Raw genomic sequence first — 17,680 nt, forward strand, 5'->3', positions numbered from 1 at the left:
GTTCTAGTATTCTGTTCATGATGATAATTGTACGGCTATTCTAAACATATTATACAACGGGTAGAATTTAAAGGATTTGTCAAGTTGAAAAGTTAACCCCGATCAATGAGATAACTGATATCATCCTGATTGCTGAGGGTCAAATCACTAGGACCCCACCCAATCCCGAGAATGGGGCTCTAAAGGGTCTTTGCAGGAATAGAGAAGAATGGAGTGGAGGCCAAGGATTAACACCTCCGCTCCATTCATTTTTAATGCTGCTGGAGATAGCTGGGCACTATGCTTGGCTATCTATGGGGGTCTATTGCGAATGGGCAAGCTCGACCACTGCTTTATTCATATGGGGCTCCCGTTCTTGGGATTAGTGGGAGTCAAAGTGGGGGGACCCCCTGTGATCAGGAATATTTTCCCTAATGGATAGGTGGGAAACTTCTTGTCTTGGCACATTGTTGTGAAATTGGATTTTGGGCTCCCCCGGTGGCCACTGGTGGAATTGAACTTGTGTGCATCATCCCCTCTGTTCACCTGTTCCCATCAGGATGTGGGAGTCGCTATTTAACCTTGCTCCTCTGTCACTTCCATGCCGGTCAACATTGTAATCAGAAGCCTTTCTGTGCATGTTCCTGCTTCTAGACAACTCCCAGCTAAGTCGGACTTTTGTCCTTGTTTGTTTTTTGCATTTTGTTCCAGTTCACAGCTGCAGTTTCGTTTCTGTGTCTGGAAAGCTCTTGTGATCTGAAATTGCCACTCTGATGTTATGAGTTAATACTAGAGTCTTAAAGTAATTTCAGGATGGTATTTTGATAGGGTTTTCAGCTGACCATGAAAGTGCCCTTTCTGTCTTCCTGCTATCTAGTAAGCGGACCTCGATTTTGCTAAACCTATTTTCATACTACGTTTGTCATTTTCATCTAAAATCACCGCCAATATATGTGGGGGCCTCTGTCTGCCTTTCGGGGAAATTTCTCTAGAGGTGAGCCAGGACTGTATTTTCCTCTGCCAGGATTAGTTAGTCCTCCGGCTGGCGCTGAGCGTCTAGGGATAAAACGTAGGCACGCTACCCGGCTACTGTTAGTTGTGCGGCAGGTTTAGTTCATGGTCAGTTTAAGTTTCCATCCTTCCAAGAGCTAGTTCATATGTATGCTGGGCTATGTTCTCTTGCCATTGAGAACCATAACAGTTTGACCGGCCCACAAAGGGTTAAATTAATTGGCAGAGAAAGGAGAGAAAAAAGAAGTCTGCTGAAAATTTTTTTTTTTTTTTTTTCCTTCAGTTCTGAGTGTGCTTTCAATTGAATCACTTGCAAGTCTGCCTATATTGCAGCCTTCCTCTCTCTCTCTCCTTCTAATCCTGGAATGGCTCTGTGTTCACCTGTTTAAAATGGATATTCAGAGTTTAGCTGCAGGTTTGAATAATCTCACCACGAAAGTTCAAAATTTACAAGATTTTGTTGTTCATGTTCCTATGTCTGAACCTAGAATTTGCCTGAATTTTTCTCGGGGAATAGATCTTGCTTTCAAAATTTCAAAAATAATTGCAAGTTTGTTTTTGTCCCTGAAATCTCGCTCTGCTGGAGATCCTGCACAGCAGGTCAGGATTGTGATTTCCTTGCTCCGGGGCGACCCTCAAGATTGGGCTTTTGCATTGGCTCCAGGGGATCCTGCGTTGCTCAATGTGGATGCGTTTTTTCTGGCCTTGGGGTTGCTTTATGAGGAACCTCATTTAGAGCTTCAGGCGGAAAAAGCCTTGATGTCCCTATCTCAGGGGCAAGATGAAGTTGAAATATACTGCCAAAAATTCCGTAAATGGTCTGTGCTTACTCAGTGGAATGAGTGCGCCCTGGCGGCGAATTTCAGAGAGGGTCTCTCTGATGCCATTAAGGATGTTATGGTGGGGTTCCCTGTGCCTGCGGGTCTGAATGAGTCCATGACAATGGCTATCCAGATCGATAGACGTCTGCGGGAGCGCAAACCTGTGCACCATTTGGCGGTGTCTACTGAGAAGACGCCAGAGAATATACAATGTGATAGAATTCTGTCCAGAAGCGAACGGTAGAATTTTAGACGAAAAAATGGGTTGTGCTTTTATTGTGGTGATTCAACTCATGTTATATCAGCATGCTCTAAGCGCACTAAGAAGCTTGATAAGTCAGTTTCAATTGGCACTTTTCAGTCTAAGTTTATTCTATCTGTGACCCTGATTTGTTCTTTATCATCTATTACCGCGGACGCCTATGTCGACTCTGGCGCCGCTTTGAGTCTTATGGATTGGTCCTTTGCCAAACGCTGTGGGTATGATTTAGAGCCTCATGAAACTCCTATACCTCTGAAGGGGATTGACTCCACCCCATTGGCTAGTAATAAACCACAATACTGGACACAAGTAACTATGCAAATTAATCCGGATCATCAGGAGATTATTCGCTTTCTTGTGCTGTATAATCTACATGATGTGTTGGTGCTTGGATTGCCATGGCTGCAATCTCATAACCCAGTCCTCGACTGGAAAGCTATGTCTGTGTTAAGCTGGGGATGTAAGGGGATGCATGGGGACGTACCTTTGGTTTCCATTTCATCATCTATTCCCTCTGAGATTCCTGAATTCTTGTCTGAATATCGTGACGTTTTTGAAGAACCTAAGCTTGGTTCATTACCTCCGCACCGGGAGTGCGATTGTGCCATAGATTTGATTCCGGGTAGTAAATACCCTAAGGGTCGTTTATTTAATCTGTCTGTGCCTGAACATGCTGCTATGCGAGAATATATAAAGGAGTCCTTGGAAAAGGGACATATTCGTCCTTCGTCATCTCCCTTAGGAGCCGGTTTTTTCTTTGTGTCTAAGAAAGATGGCTCTTTGAGGCCGTGTATTGATTATCGGCTTTTGAATAAAATCACGGTTAAATATCAATATCCGTTGCCACTGCTGACTGATTTGTTTGCTCGCATAAAGGGGGCCAAGTGGTTCTCTAAGATAGATCTCCGTGGGGCGTATAATTTGGTGCGAATTAAGCAGGGGGATGAGTGGAAAACCGCATTTAATACGCCCGAGGGCCACTTTGAGTATTTGGTGATGCCTTTTGGCCTTTCAAATGCCCCTTCAGTCTTTCAGTCCTTTATGCATGACATTTTCCGTGATTATTTGGATAAATTTATGATTGTGTATCTGGATGATATTCTGATTTTTTCGGATGACTGGGACTCTCATGTCCAGCAGGTCAGGAGGGTTTTTCAGGTTTTGCGGTCTAATTCCTTGTGTGTGAAGGGTTCTAAGTGCGTTTTTGGGGTTCAAAAGATTTCCTTCTTGGGATACATTTTTTTCCCCTCTTCCATCGAGATGGATCCTGTCAAGGTTAAGGCTATTTGTGATTGGACGCAACCCTCTTCTCTTAAGAGTCTTCAGAAATTTTTGGGCTTTGCTAACTTTTATCGTCGATTTATTGCTGGTTTTTCTGATGTTGTTAAACCATTGACTGATTTGACTAAGAAGGGTGCTGATGTTGCTGATTGGTCCCCTGCTGCTGTGGAGGCCTTTCGGGAGCTTAAGCGCCGCTTTTCTTCCGCCCCTGTGTTGCGTCAGCCTGATGTTGCTCTTCCTTTTCAGGTTGAGGTCGACGCTTCTGAAATCGGAGCTGGGGCGGTTTTGTCGCAGAGAAGTTCCGACTGCTCCGTGATGAAACCTTGTGCTTTTTTTTCTTGTAAATTTTCGCCCGCCGAGCGGAATTATGATATTGGGAATCGGGAGCTTTTGGCCATGAAGTGGGCTTTTGAGGAGTGGCGTCATTGGCTTGAGGGGGCTAGACATCAGGTGGTGGTATTGACCGACCACAAAAATTTAATTTATTTTGAGTCCGCCAGACGCCTGAATCCTAGACAGGCGCGCTGGTCGTTGTTTTTCTCTCGGTTTAATTTTGTGGTGTCATACCTACCAGGTTCTAAGAATGTTAAGGCGGATGCCCTTTCTAGGAGTTTTGAGCCTGACTCCCCTGGTAATTCTGAACCTACAGGTATCCTTAAGGATGGAGTGATATTGTCTGCCGTTTCTCCAGACCTGCGGCGGGCCTTGCAGGAGTTTCAGGCGGATAGACCTGATCGTTGCCCACCTGGTAGACTGTTTGTTCCTGATGATTGGACCAGTAAAGTCATTTCTGAGGTTCATTCTTCTGCGTTGGCAGGTCATCCTGGAATCTTTGGTACCAGGGATTTGGTGGCAAGGTCCTTCTGGTGGCCTTCCCTGTCACGAGATGTACGAGGCTTTGTGCAGTCTTGTGACGTTTGTGCTCGGGCCAAGCCTTGTTGTTCTCGGGCTAGTGGATTGTTGTTGCCCTTGCCTATCCCGAAGAGGCCTTGGACGCACATCTCGATGGATTTTATTTTGGATCTTCCTGTTTCTCAGAAGATGTCTGTCATCTGGGTGGTGTGTGACCGTTTCTCTAAGATGGTCCATTTGGTTCCCCTGCCTAAGTTGCCTTCTTCTTCCGAGTTGGTTCCTCTGTTTTTTCAAAATGTGGTTCGTTTGCATGGTATTCCGGAGAATATCGTTTCTGACAGAGGAACCCAATTCGTGTCTAGATTTTGGCGGGCATTCTGTGCTAGGATGGGCATAGATTTGTCTTTCTCGTCTGCTTTCCATCCTCAGACTAATGGCCAGACCGAGCGGACGAATCAGACTTTGGAGACATATTTGAGGTGTTTTGTGTCTGCAGATCAGGATGATTGGGTTGCTTTTTTGCCTTTAGCGGAGTTTGCCCTCAATAATCGGGCCAGCTCTGCCACCTTGGTGTCTCCTTTTTTCTGTAATTCGGGGTTTCATCCTCGATTTTCCTCCGGTCAGGTGGAATCTTCGGATTGTCCTGGAGTGGATGCTGTGGTGGAGAGGTTGCATCAGATTTGGGGGCAGGTAGTGGACAATTTGAAGTTGTCCCAGGAGAAGACTCAGCTTTTTGCCAACCGCCGGCGTCGGGTTGGTCCTCGGCTTTGTGTCGGGGACTTGGTGTGGTTGTCTTCTCGTTTTGTCCCTATGAGGGTTTCTTCTCCTAAGTTTAAGCCTCGGTTCATCGGCCCGTACAAGATATTGGAGATTCTTAACCCTGTGTCCTTCCGTTTGGACCTCCCTGCATCTTTTTCTATTCATAATGTTTTTCATCGGTCATTATTGCGCAGGTATGAGGTACCGGTTGTGCCTTCCGTTGAGCCTCCTGCTCCGGTGTTGGTTGAGGGCGAGTTGGAGTACGTTGTGGAAAAAATCTTGGACTCTCGTGTTTCCAGACGGAAACTCCAGTATCTGGTCAAATGGAAGGGATACGGTCAGGAGGATAATTCTTGGGTGACTGCCTCTGATGTTCATGCCTCCGATCTGGTCCGTGCCTTTCATAGGGCTCATCCTGATCGCCCTGGTGGTTCTGGTGAGGGTTCGGTGCCCCCTCCTTGAGGGGGGGGTACTGTTGTGAAATTGGATTTTGGGCTCCCCCGGTGGCCACTGGTGGAATTGAACTTGTGTGCATCATCCCCTCTGTTCACCTGTTCCCATCAGGATGTGGGAGTCGCTATTTAACCTTGCTCCTCTGTCACTTCCATGCCGGTCAACATTGTAATCAGAAGCCTTTCTGTGCATGTTCCTGCTTCTAGACAACTCCCAGCTAAGTCGGACTTTTGTCCTTGTTTGTTTTTTGCATTTTGTTCCAGTTCACAGCTGCAGTTTCGTTTCTGTGTCTGGAAAGCTCTTGTGATCTGAAATTGCCACTCTGATGTTATGAGTTAATACTAGAGTCTTAAAGTAATTTCAGGATGGTATTTTGATAGGGTTTTCAGCTGACCATGAAAGTGCCCTTTCTGTCTTCCTGCTATCTAGTAAGCGGACCTCGATTTTGCTAAACCTATTTTCATACTACGTTTGTCATTTTCATCTAAAATCACCGCCAATATATGTGGGGGCCTCTGTCTGCCTTTCGGGGAAATTTCTCTAGAGGTGAGCCAGGACTGTATTTTCCTCTGCCAGGATTAGTTAGTCCTCCGGCTGGCGCTGAGCGTCTAGGGATAAAACGTAGGCACGCTACCCGGCTACTGTTAGTTGTGCGGCAGGTTTAGTTCATGGTCAGTTTAAGTTTCCATCCTTCCAAGAGCTAGTTCATATGTATGCTGGGCTATGTTCTCTTGCCATTGAGAACCATAACAGCACATATCCTGTAATACTTATACTACAATCATGAACTCCATGTATACCGGAGCACTGAATGATTCTTCTCAATGTTTTGAATCCTTACAGACACCATTTACTTTAATGGAGTTTCCCAGGGTTACAGTATTTTTGAATAGTGATGTAGAGCTTCTTTGTCTTCAAAAATACATGAGTCTCTGATGAGGATGTTTCAAGATTGTACTGTATAGTATCATCGATCCAAACCTGTAGACTTTGAATATATTGCCGTCCAAATGTAGGACTTGAGACCACCATACTAGGGGTGGGTGAGATTCCCTGCGGTCGGTCACCCCATTACACCCGGGTCAACCCCTTTAACGTTATTCTATAGCCCCCTACTGAGTGCAAACTGAATTAGTGAACCAATTGAGGCGTAAGTCATGCTTTTCTTTCTAAAATGTTTTTTTACATTTATTACATTAATTTATAAAATAATTGCTCCAAATTGAAAAAGTGATCAAATAGCATAAAAAAGTAAATCGCTTAAATCAATCAATGAATTAAAATAATCCAGATCGAAAACATGTGGGAAATGCCTAATATACATGGGCAGTCGTCTGCAGGATGCGTTTTTTCCCCATAGACTAACATTAGCGACGCATTGCGACGTATTGACACACGTCGCAACCGTCGTGCGACGGTTGTGCAGCGCCCCAGAGTCCTGGTCGTTGCAGTACTGTGGCTCCGCCGCTAAGGGGGGCTATGGTACGTCTGATGGCACTGAAGGAGTTCATCTGACCAGGTATCACAGACACCAATACATTTCACAGTCTGGCCTCCAGGGGGAGCTAAGGGTACTATTCATTAGGCCACTCCTCACAGTCTGGTAAAACTGGGGGTTAGGCAGGAAGTTAGAGAGAACGCTGACTGGGTTGGAACCAGACAACACCTTGTGGCAGAGGGTGTTGTAGGGGAAGATTCGGTAGGGTCCCTGTCAGGGGTGGGATCCTGACAGAGGCCTGGCAAACTGAGAGAAAGCTACGGGACTGCGCCTGCACTTCATAGCGGCGGTGCCCTAAGAAAGGACAAGAAGCGAGATTTATTGTGCTGAGTGAGAAACAAGATCAACGCAACAGGGAGAATACCAGTAGGAGTCGTGCTGTAAGATCGAGGCAACATCCTACTGAGGCGTAACTAACCGGTGGCCGGAACGCCGAGGAAGTACAGAGCTCTAAGCATTACTTCAAACCAACGGCAGGACAGAGAGCTATAGGCTGGCTGTCTCACCTACATCACCTACGCAGACATAGGGGGCAACTTGTGGAGAGGGGTGACTCTAGGGTCCCGGAAGAGCTCCGAGCCTTCCCGTCATACGGGTGCGTCCTACCATAAGATCTGGGGGACGAGATTAAGAAGAACATCAGAATCGAGTTGTTGTGAGGGAACACGAGAAACAGACACAACAGTTGTGGGGACTATCCCGTAAGCACAGCAGGGTAGGACCACAACACATAAGCGCTAGAAGGAAGGCACAGATTTCCACCTGCAAAGGGAACTCTGGAGGTGCCATTGGACCGGCCGGACTTGCGCAGCCTGGTTGACCTTATTCCGGATTGAGGACTTGAGATCTTCAGTAAAGAGGTAAAGAGACTGCACCCCTGTGTCCTTGTGATTGATTGCGTCCTGCACCACACACCGTCACATCTATTACTGTACGCCCCTCAGCAGGGTCACGGACCGGGCCTAGCCACCGTGACAACCCCAGAGCAGAGACTCAGAGGCCCGGTACCGGGTACCCCTCGGCCCTGCGGCGGTGGGGGCGCTGCAAACTTGGCATCACAAACAGGATCTACTTAAGCCTAAAGAATCAGGTCATGTGTGCCTTGGAACTGTGATTTATTATACTTGGACTGTGACTTATTGCAAAGACTGTGTTATTGCCACTTGCCGCCAAAAGTTCCCGCCAAAACCGCCGCCATTACAGCGCTAAGAGGGGCGCAGGAGAAGAAGAAGGGCGTGGAAGTGGGCTTAGACAAGCTGGAGAGCGTGAAAGACAATGGCCGCCCAGTCTAAATATTCCTGCCCCTTGAGGACGTGTCCGTCAGCAGCCGAGATCCGCATCCTGATTCTCAATGGTGGGCGGAGACAGAGAAAACTAAACCGCCCACGAAGGAGAGAGCGGGAAAAGGACCAGGAAGAAGAAGTCAGCGACATGGAGGACGCCATGGCCAGCCGCTCGGAGCCGGAGCGTGGGGCCGGAGCCGAGGACTCCCCCAGCTACCCGGAGAGGCACCGCAGCCAGACCTCCACAGTTGACGCTGACCTCCTGCAGACCGGAGCAGACGAGCTGATCCACCAACTCCTGCAGACACAGCTGAGCACTAAGGTCGGGTGGAAGAAGACCATCGTCGGGAGCCTCGCCAGACACCTGTCGGCAGCCTCGTCTGGTCCGGAGCAAGAAAGAAGTTCCAGCGCTCCAAACCCAGAAAGCAAGGCCCTGCCGGAAAGCGAGATGCTGCAAACGGAGATGACAACGCCGCAGCGCAAGGCCCTGCAACCAGCGTCCCAGATCCCAGCGGGGACGGAGCAGATCGGCACCGGAGGGACCGCATCTGAAGCAGGTATGAAGGACAACCCTGCCCTGATGACTGACACCACTCCCGTGACTGCTAGTGCCACAGCTGCTGACTCCGTTCCAGTGACTGATCTTGCAGCAGCCGCTACCTCTGCTGCAGCAAATGCCCCTACTCAAGCTGCGCAGACCTCCATTGCTGCGCATGATTTAACCGTACATGAAAGACGGATTAACGGCGTGTGTCCAACACTGTGTGTAACCCTGGACCACACTTTTCCCAGGCCAAGAAGGGTTAAGTGCCAGGTGCAGACCTGGAAGCCGTCCAACTAAACCTCGGAAACCTGAAACTGTAAATAGTTAACTGTTTCTACTGTTTTGCTGCTAAAACCCGTCTAGGGTTATTCTTAAAGGGATCCCTTTGTTGACCCGGGATCCCTATTGCCTTTGTGTTTATTTTCTATTTTTGCACAGTTATTAAGAACTGCTGAATCATGAACAATGCATGATACAAACTTCTTGTATATAGTTTGCACCTTCTTAAAGGTGCTCTCTACTGGTTTTACATAAAAGACGGACTCTTTGCGAAGATACGGTTCTTGGAACCTGCACTGGAGTCCTTGCTGCATACGGACTTGCAGCTTGAAAAGTTGCACAACTCATAGAGACTTGGTCCCCTCCTAAAGGGGATGTTCGCATCCTGCACTTATGAACAGTGTTGCCTTAAGATGGTTGAATGGCAATAATGTCCTGAAAAGAAAGTATTAATGATGTTGATATGTGAAAGTTAAATGTAACAAACTAGTTAATTGTAAGAAATGTTTAATGATGTTGATAGAAGAATGAGGACAGGAAGTGAACCCATAGGGGTTAGTAGTGAGTCCTCCTAGGAGCCATATAGAGATGGCTCAGTGATCCTAAACTGAAAGAAAAATGATATGTTCTATACTGTGTATAGTAGTGGAAGGACAGTAGGCTCGGGCAGAAAGGAGCGGTCCTGTAACAGAAAGGAGAGGCAGTAGGTCTGGAGCAGTTAGGACAGGCGGTCCTGCAGATTTAAAGAAGGAGAATGCATAAAAGTTAATTAGCCTTATATGTGATATAAGAAGGTCTTTAGTGGATTTAGCGAGTACGTCCTTAAAGGCAAAGTTGGATTATTGTTCAAAAATGTTGCACTTAGTAGAATACCCGGTTGGGTAAGAAAAGTTATTTATAATATTTAACCATGTTTGTAACGTTCAAGTGTCCTCACCTCCCATAAAGGGAAGCTCTGTTAAAAAGTTGACTTATACTTGCATTTTCAAAATTGTATGTCTTTTTGCTGACATGTATTGTTGTTTTCTTCCCAGTCCAGGAGTACTGGATTTAACCGGGGGGAGTGCAGCGCCCCAGAGTCCTGGTCGTTGCAGTATTGTGGCTCCGCCGCTAAGGGGGGCTATGGTACATCTGATGGCACTGAAGGAGTTCAGCTGACCAGGTATCACAGACACCAATACATTTCACAGTCTGGCCTCCAGGGGGAGCTAAGGGTACTATTCATTAGGCCACTCCTCACAGTCTGGTAAAACTGGGGGTTAGGCAGGAATTTAGAGAGAATGCTGACTGGGTTGGAACCAGACAACACCTTGTGGCAGAGGGTGTTGTAGGGGAAGATTCGGTAGGGTCCCTGTCAGGGGTGGGATCCTGACAGAGGCCTGGCAAACTGAGAGAAAGCTACGGGACCGCGCCTGCACTTCATAGCGGCGGTGCCCTAAGAAAGGACAAGAAGCGAGATTTATTGTGCTGAGTGAGAAACGAGATCAACGCAACAGGGAGAATACCAGTAGGAGTCGTGCTGTAAGATCGAGGCAACATCCTACTGAGGCGTAACTAACCGGTGGCTGGAACGCCGAGGAAGTACAGAGCTCTAAGCATTACTTCAAACCAACGGCAGGACAGAGAGCTATAGGCTGGCTGTCTCACCTACATCACCTACGCAGACATAGGGGGCAACTTGTGGAGAGGGGTGACTCTAGGGTCCCAGAAGAGCTCCGAGCCTTCCCGTCATACGGGTGCGTCCCACCATAAGATCTGGGGGACGAGATTAAGAAGAACATCAGAATCGAGTTGTTGTGAGGGAACACGAGAAACAGACACAACAGTTGTGGGGACTATCCCGTAAGCACAGCAGGGTAGGACCACAACACATAAGCGCTAGAAGGAAGGCACAGATTTCCACCTGCAAAGGGAACTCTGGAGGTGCCATTGGACCGGCCGGACTTGCGCAGCCTGGTTGACCATATTCCGGATTGAGGACTTGAGATCTTCAGTAAAGAGGTAAAGAGACTGCACCCCTATGTCCTTGTGATTGATTGCGTCCTGCACCACACACCGAACTGTCACATCTATTACTGTACGCCCCTCAGCAGGGTCACGGACCGGGCCTAGCCACCGTGACAACCCCAGAGCAGAGACTCGGAGGCCCGGTACCGGGTACCCCTCGGCCCTGCAGCGGTGGGGGGCGCGACAAATGCGTCGTGTCGTGGCGGACCGCCGGCAGCAAAAAATGTTACATGTAACTTTTTTTGTGCCGACAGTCCGCCATTTCCGAAAAACTCCGCCCCCACCTCCCCGCACCTCACAATGGGGCAGAGGATGGGTGGAAAAACAGCATCCGCTGCCCCCGTTGTGCGGCGCTTGCACAGTATGCGTCGGTACGTCGGGCCGACGCAGCGCGACGGCCCCGTACCGACGCTAGTATGAAAGTAGCCTTACTCGAGAATCTGCGATACTCGGTGCATGCCCGGGCCCCCTAGGCAAATTCGAGTAACAAGCACTTGCGCTCTTCACTACTTGCAATCTATTCTAATGTGATTTAAATGCATAGATAATAAAAATTAATAAAATATACTAAAAGTCATTTATAAAATAGAAAAATAATCATCCACAAAAAACAGCCACACCAAAATATTCAGTTTTCCAGCTGTCAGCTGCATTTTTTATGCAGAAAAAAATGCATCAGAAACGTTACTTATGAACATACCTCAACAGTCCCAAAAACTTTTTTTTTTTACACCTTTACAAGATTTTGCCTATTTTTTTTAGACACAAGCATAAATTATGGTGAAGACACAGTACTTCTATATTTTACTCTGACTCACAAGTAACCACAAGGAACATGGATGGGGAAATCAGGTTGAGAATTTGCTATCAAACTGTCTCTCAGATTTAGGCCACGTTCACACGGTCAATATTTGGTCAGTATTTTACCTCAGTATTTGTAGCCAAAATCAGGTGGGGAACAGTCAGAGGGAAAGTATAATAGAAACACGTCACCCCTTCTGTACTTATCACCCACACCTGGTTTAGGCTTACAAATACTGATGTAAAAAAACTCATCAAATACTGAACGTGTGAACGTGGCTTTAGGCGAGGATTACACAAGCATATTTTCTCTCATCGGGCCGATTATGCTAATCACCTTGTGAACAGAGTTTGATCATAGTGTGATCTGATTTTCTTGGATAAGGAGAAGATGGAGAAAAAAAATCTCCATATTTTTTCAGTCCGTGAAAATCGGACATCACTCAGATTCATCCGAGTGCAGTCCGATGTTTTCCAAAGACTCGTTGACTTGCTTGGCTGAGTGCGATCTGGTAATCAGATCCAACCCAGACATTCTCTGATTTTTGGCTGTTTCCAAGGAAAATATCAGACATGTGCACGACCCCATAGAATAATATTGGTCCGAGTGCAATCTGATGTTTTGTTGGATTGCACGCAGCCCGAAAATACAGTCATGTGCACAAGCCCCTATCTTCATCTCAAGTCTGAATATGACCAGAGTTGGCAACAGAGCAGGAGTAAGGATAAGTTTACATCATGTTTTTGAGGCCTTTTTCATAGCGGAAACTTTCCAAATCCTCCTCAAGATCTCGAAACTTCTCAAAAACGTGAAGTTTCCACTTCAAAAACTCTACAAAAAGATTCAGTGTGAACACATCCTCATGAGACATGTTATTGTTCAAATCATAATGTATTCTGCATTTAATTTCCACTTTTTTCTTGGAAAAGTTAAATTTACATTTAGACAATTTGGGACCAATTCATTATTGCATCTGCGCTTTTTGTAATTTTTTATGTTTTTCATCTTTTTTTTTTATTGCGCCTCACTATTCCTTTAATTTGTGTCTTTTTTTAAAGTCTATTTTTATGTGTTCACTTGTGTTCATTTTTTATGTTCAGCATTTTGCACAAGGTTTTGGGCTTTCGAGTTGTTTTTTGTGACTTGTTTGCACAAATGTGCTCTAGTTCCCTCGGGATAACTTCATGTACTTGTAGATTTTTTTTTCCGGAGGGACACAATTTTTGCAACATTTTAGTGGATTGTGCGTCACTTTATACTAAAAAGTTTGATAAAAGGTTAAAGACAAAAATAAACAGCATTTTTGCTTTTGTGCCAAATTTATGAACCACGTGTGCCATTTTGAAGAATTTGGAACAAAAACTGCCAACAAATACCACAAGGCAAAAAGGAAAGTGAGTTAAAAAATCTTTAAAAAAAATGATGAATAAGGTCCTTTATCTTTCTTTCATGTGCCCACAGAGTATACCCAGTGTTTTGTGTCTGACATTACATGTGTTTTGCACATTTACTTTTACTGTAACAAAACATACCATTCACTTTTTAATGACTTTTTTTTTATTATTCCAGAATTAACAGCCCATGATGTCCCTCTCATATTCCTATTATAAAACGTGGCTTTCAGCTTCTTTATACCCCATGAATATACTTAGTTTAATGATGTTTGACTTGTTTTTATAGGAATTTTACTAATAAAACTAATCTATGAAGTGTAAAAACATAAGGTGTGCCAGTGACAACACCAGTAACGGAAGAACAATGCTGGCAAACACCTCCCGCACCTTCCCGGCTGTCACACAGGAACAGCTCAACCTTGATGAAGGGTCTACTGAAAGGAGCACCAATATTAGTCGTAAACCTCACTATCTTGAAAAGTTGGTCTTTACTTACCTTAATTACATTACCCATAACAGAGTCTATGGAGCCATACTTTACCAATACATGCCCCTTGATTTCATTTTTCCATTAGGTTTCATATGAATCCATCAGAAAACCCCTTATCATGCCTAATCAGATGCCCTCTGTCAGTGGCATCTTCCCTGTGTTCAGTGTCTTCATTAGATGGTCCTGAGCAGAGTCAACACATAGAGGCACACAAGATGCCGACAATTCTACACTGTAGAGACATAGGGCCTCCATTAGCCACTGTAGCCGCATGCTGCACATGTTGCAAGTGTGTAATTGTAGCCTGAGGTTAAAGAGGACCTGTCACTTGCCATAAATATGAAAATATGTAACTTTTTTAATAATAAAAAGTGGCACTAGTTAGCGAAATTAGTTTCTTTTATTATTTTTAACAATCGCTTCCTTCAGTAATTTTTCTTTTAAGCTTGACTTTAAAGAGGACCCTTCACATGCCATTAATATGTACTTTTTATAATTGGTGTAATTGACGCTGTTGTCCTGAATCCGGCACTGTTTTTCTTTTGTTACTGCGCCTCTCCATTCCTGAGATACGACCCCTTCTTCACTGTGTATAAATCTAGTCTTTTTTTAGCTAAATGGGTATGGTTCCTAACTTTGGGACTATCTTGAGGAACACGCCCAGTTGGATGAAAAGGCTAATGTTACAGACAAAGAGAGGGGGCCGAATCTCGGGAATGGAGAAGCGGAAAGCAAAAGAAAAATAACATCAAATTCAGGAAAACAGCTGCAATATGTATGATGAATTATGGATTTTATTTTTCTTCAATTTTTGTCCTAAAATAATTTTTGCCACTGGGTTTTACTTAAAGTGGGGAGGTCTCTGTGAAGTCGCCCTCGCTATCATTTCTGCCTATTAGCCCTCAGTGATGTCTCATATTCTGTAGTTTTTTTATGTAAATATCAAGATCTTTTCCAAGTCAACCGATGATATCATAGACTGACTGCAATTCACATGGTGACCACTGAGCGTCCACACACAGACATGTGGAGCATATACATCTTGTGACAAAATATCACAAATTATCATTATTTTTTGTATTCGGTTCTCTTGCGCCGGACATCTCAGAGCATGTTAAGACTAACGAAAATAAGTAAGAGCACGTGTATAACTCATATTTATCATAATCCTCAGCTACTGTAAATCTAAAAATAAATACACATCGACCGCCATTATATTTATTTTTTTAGACATCGAGGGAATATGTTTCTTGGTAGGCACAGAATACAAGATTTAATTGTTGGGAAACATTATCTCATCGTTAGTCATTAAAAATGCAACATTTCCATCAAGTTTTCCAGATGTAGAACATATTAGAATCTGCCACACGCAGATCATTGGGCAGTGGTGTCGTCAGCTGCCTGATCCTTCTCAGTAATTGCTATGGAGAAATCTGATTAACTGCACAAATCAAAGTTAGGCCACATTCACACTTCAGTATTTGATCTAACGTTGATTTTTTTTCTAAGCAATGATCAGGAGAAGATTAAAAAAAGGGGGAAAATCTACCAATGATATTTTTCTGTGTTCAGAATCTGCTCCTGATTTTGAAAAATACTTACTGATCCAAAATTGAAATGTGAATGTAGTTGTAATGCTGCTGCAGTGCAGTATAGCACCAGCTCCACCAGGGGATGATGGTGAGGGAAGAGAGGTTGCACCAACAGTGTATCACCACTGAGCAGCAGTACAAGTGCCACCTGGTGGCGAAAGAGTGGTCAGATGGGCCGAGTCAGAAACAGTCAGGACAAGAATTACCAGAGGTTACAGCAATACACGTAGTCAAATACAAGCCAGAAGTCAGAGCCAGGCAGAAGCTGAGATAACAGAAACGAGAGACAGTCAATCAGGTCAAAAGACAAGCCAAGGTCACATACTAAGAGGTCCAAGAACGGGGAGCGAACACAAGACAAGCGGGGAGGCAGGAAAGTGAAGTCACAGGAACAGAGTAAATGGGCAGAGGACAAGACACGGTATCAAGGGGTCAGCTGCTCTAGCCAGGGAACATAAACTATCACTGACATTGGTCTGCAGGCCATAGCAGACTGAAATAACCACACATAAACCAAAATGAGGCAGAGAAGGTTAACCCCCGCATGACCAGACCGGGGAGAGAACAACATGAAGCAAACCCCGGCCTGGATCTTGACAGTCATATATAAGAAACTATTAATAGTCAAAATAGATGACACGCTCCATCTAGTCTGCTCTTGTATTATTTCTTTTTTGGATAGATTAATGTTTAGTTCTTTATCATATATAAAGATGAGGACAATGTTCCAGGTCTATTCTTTGCCTCAGACTATACAAATGTATTTCTTTACCAGGAGCCAGTCAGTATGAACATGCCATCCTTTCTTGTTGGAAAGACTCAGTATAATGTAACTTGCAATTTATTCATCTTAATGGGGTTGCCCGATCATGGAATTTTGATGACCTATCCATAAAACAGGTCATCCATATAAGAACAGTGGGGATCTAACACATGACGTTCCCCACAAATCAGTTGATATTTGCTCCAGCATTGTGTAGCAACTACTGCTGAGTACTGTAGAACAGCATTATTCTTTTGATAAGAATTGTTCTGTAGCCCATGGCAGCGGTCACTATGGTATTGAATGCTGCTCCGTTCAAAGGCCCTGATTCATCAAAGTGTTTATGCCAAAATTCAGGGTTAAAACACTTTGAAAAATTGTTACATTTTTCATGCTACTTTTGACCAACTCAGCCAAAATGGACAGAACTGGGGATAAACCAGGGCAGTTGTGGGCATAGCAACACCACCTGACAAATCCAGCAAAAGTGTCAGTGTTCCTTGAGTCAGAAATGTTTCTCCAGACTCTGACTGGCATAGAGAAACGCTAGTCTTAAGGAATCAGTGTCTACATCTGGAGGCCAACAGAGTTAATAATAGATATTTTTTGGAGGGGGGCGCTGAGTATCATACCTCCACTGATCTGATATTGATTACCTATCCCAGAAAGAGTTATGTCACAAAATATATAGCAACCCCGCGGGGGGGGGGGGGGGGTTGGTAGCGGACGGCACAGCAAACCTAGAACGGGATGGAAAAGGGGTGAGGAAGGCCCTATCAATAAGGAAATGATGGAAGGGACACCCCTGAGCTCAAACTTGAGCCTTTCCCTGCACTCCCCCAATGCCTTAAGTGGGTCCTTTCCCCCACTGCCGTCAGGAACCTAGTCCTTCACTGTCACCTCACACTTCCCTGGCTAGTGCACTGGCTGACAAGGAGCGCTAGCCTCACCACTGCAGATGGTACCACACAGGGAAAGTGACAAACACAAAAGGGACAAGGAGAAAGCACAGCACTTAGCTTCCAGACACCACTGTTAAGCTCCACACTACAGATAGCACAGCAACAGGACTCCAAAACACCAGAAGTGGCTGACTGTTGTGAATTTGCTTTTTGCTCCCTCTAGTGGTTACTAGTTTTTTGACTCTGGTTTTTCTGTCTTTCCTTTTATCCGCACCTGGGTCGTTAGTTAGGGGTGTTGCTATATAAGCTCCCTGGACCTTCAGTTCTATGCCTGGCAACGTAGTTATCAGAGCTAGTCTGCTGTGCTCTTGTCTACTGATCCTGGTTCCAGTTATATCAGCTAAGTCTGCCTTTTGCTTTTTGCTATTTGTTTTGGTTTTGTATTTTTGTCCAGCTTGTTCCAAATCTATATCCTGACCTTTGCTGGAAGCTTTAGGGGGCTGGTGTTCTCCCCCCGGACCGTTAGACGGTTCGGGGGTTCTTGAATTTCCAGTGTGGATTTTGATAGGGTTTTTGTTGACCATATAAGTTACCTTTCTTTATTCTGCTATCAGTAAGCGGGCCTCTCTGTGCTAAACCTGGTTCATTTCTGTGTTTGTCATTTCCTCTTACCTCACCGTCATTATTTGTGGGGGGCTTCTATCCAGC

At 45.2% G+C, this 17,680-nt stretch overlaps 1 protein-coding gene across 4 annotated transcripts in view; it reads left to right on the plus strand.

The window, feature by feature from the left end:
• Positions 1-17,680, plus strand: part of LDB2 (LIM domain binding 2) — a 415,373-nt gene that overhangs the window by 167,199 nt on the left and 230,494 nt on the right. The gene's annotated exons all lie outside the window — the stretch shown is intronic.

The sequence above is a fragment of the Ranitomeya variabilis genome, chromosome 1, assembly GCF_051348905.1.
Source record: "Ranitomeya variabilis isolate aRanVar5 chromosome 1, aRanVar5.hap1, whole genome shotgun sequence".
Classification (NCBI taxonomy): Eukaryota; Metazoa; Chordata; class Amphibia; order Anura; family Dendrobatidae; genus Ranitomeya; species Ranitomeya variabilis.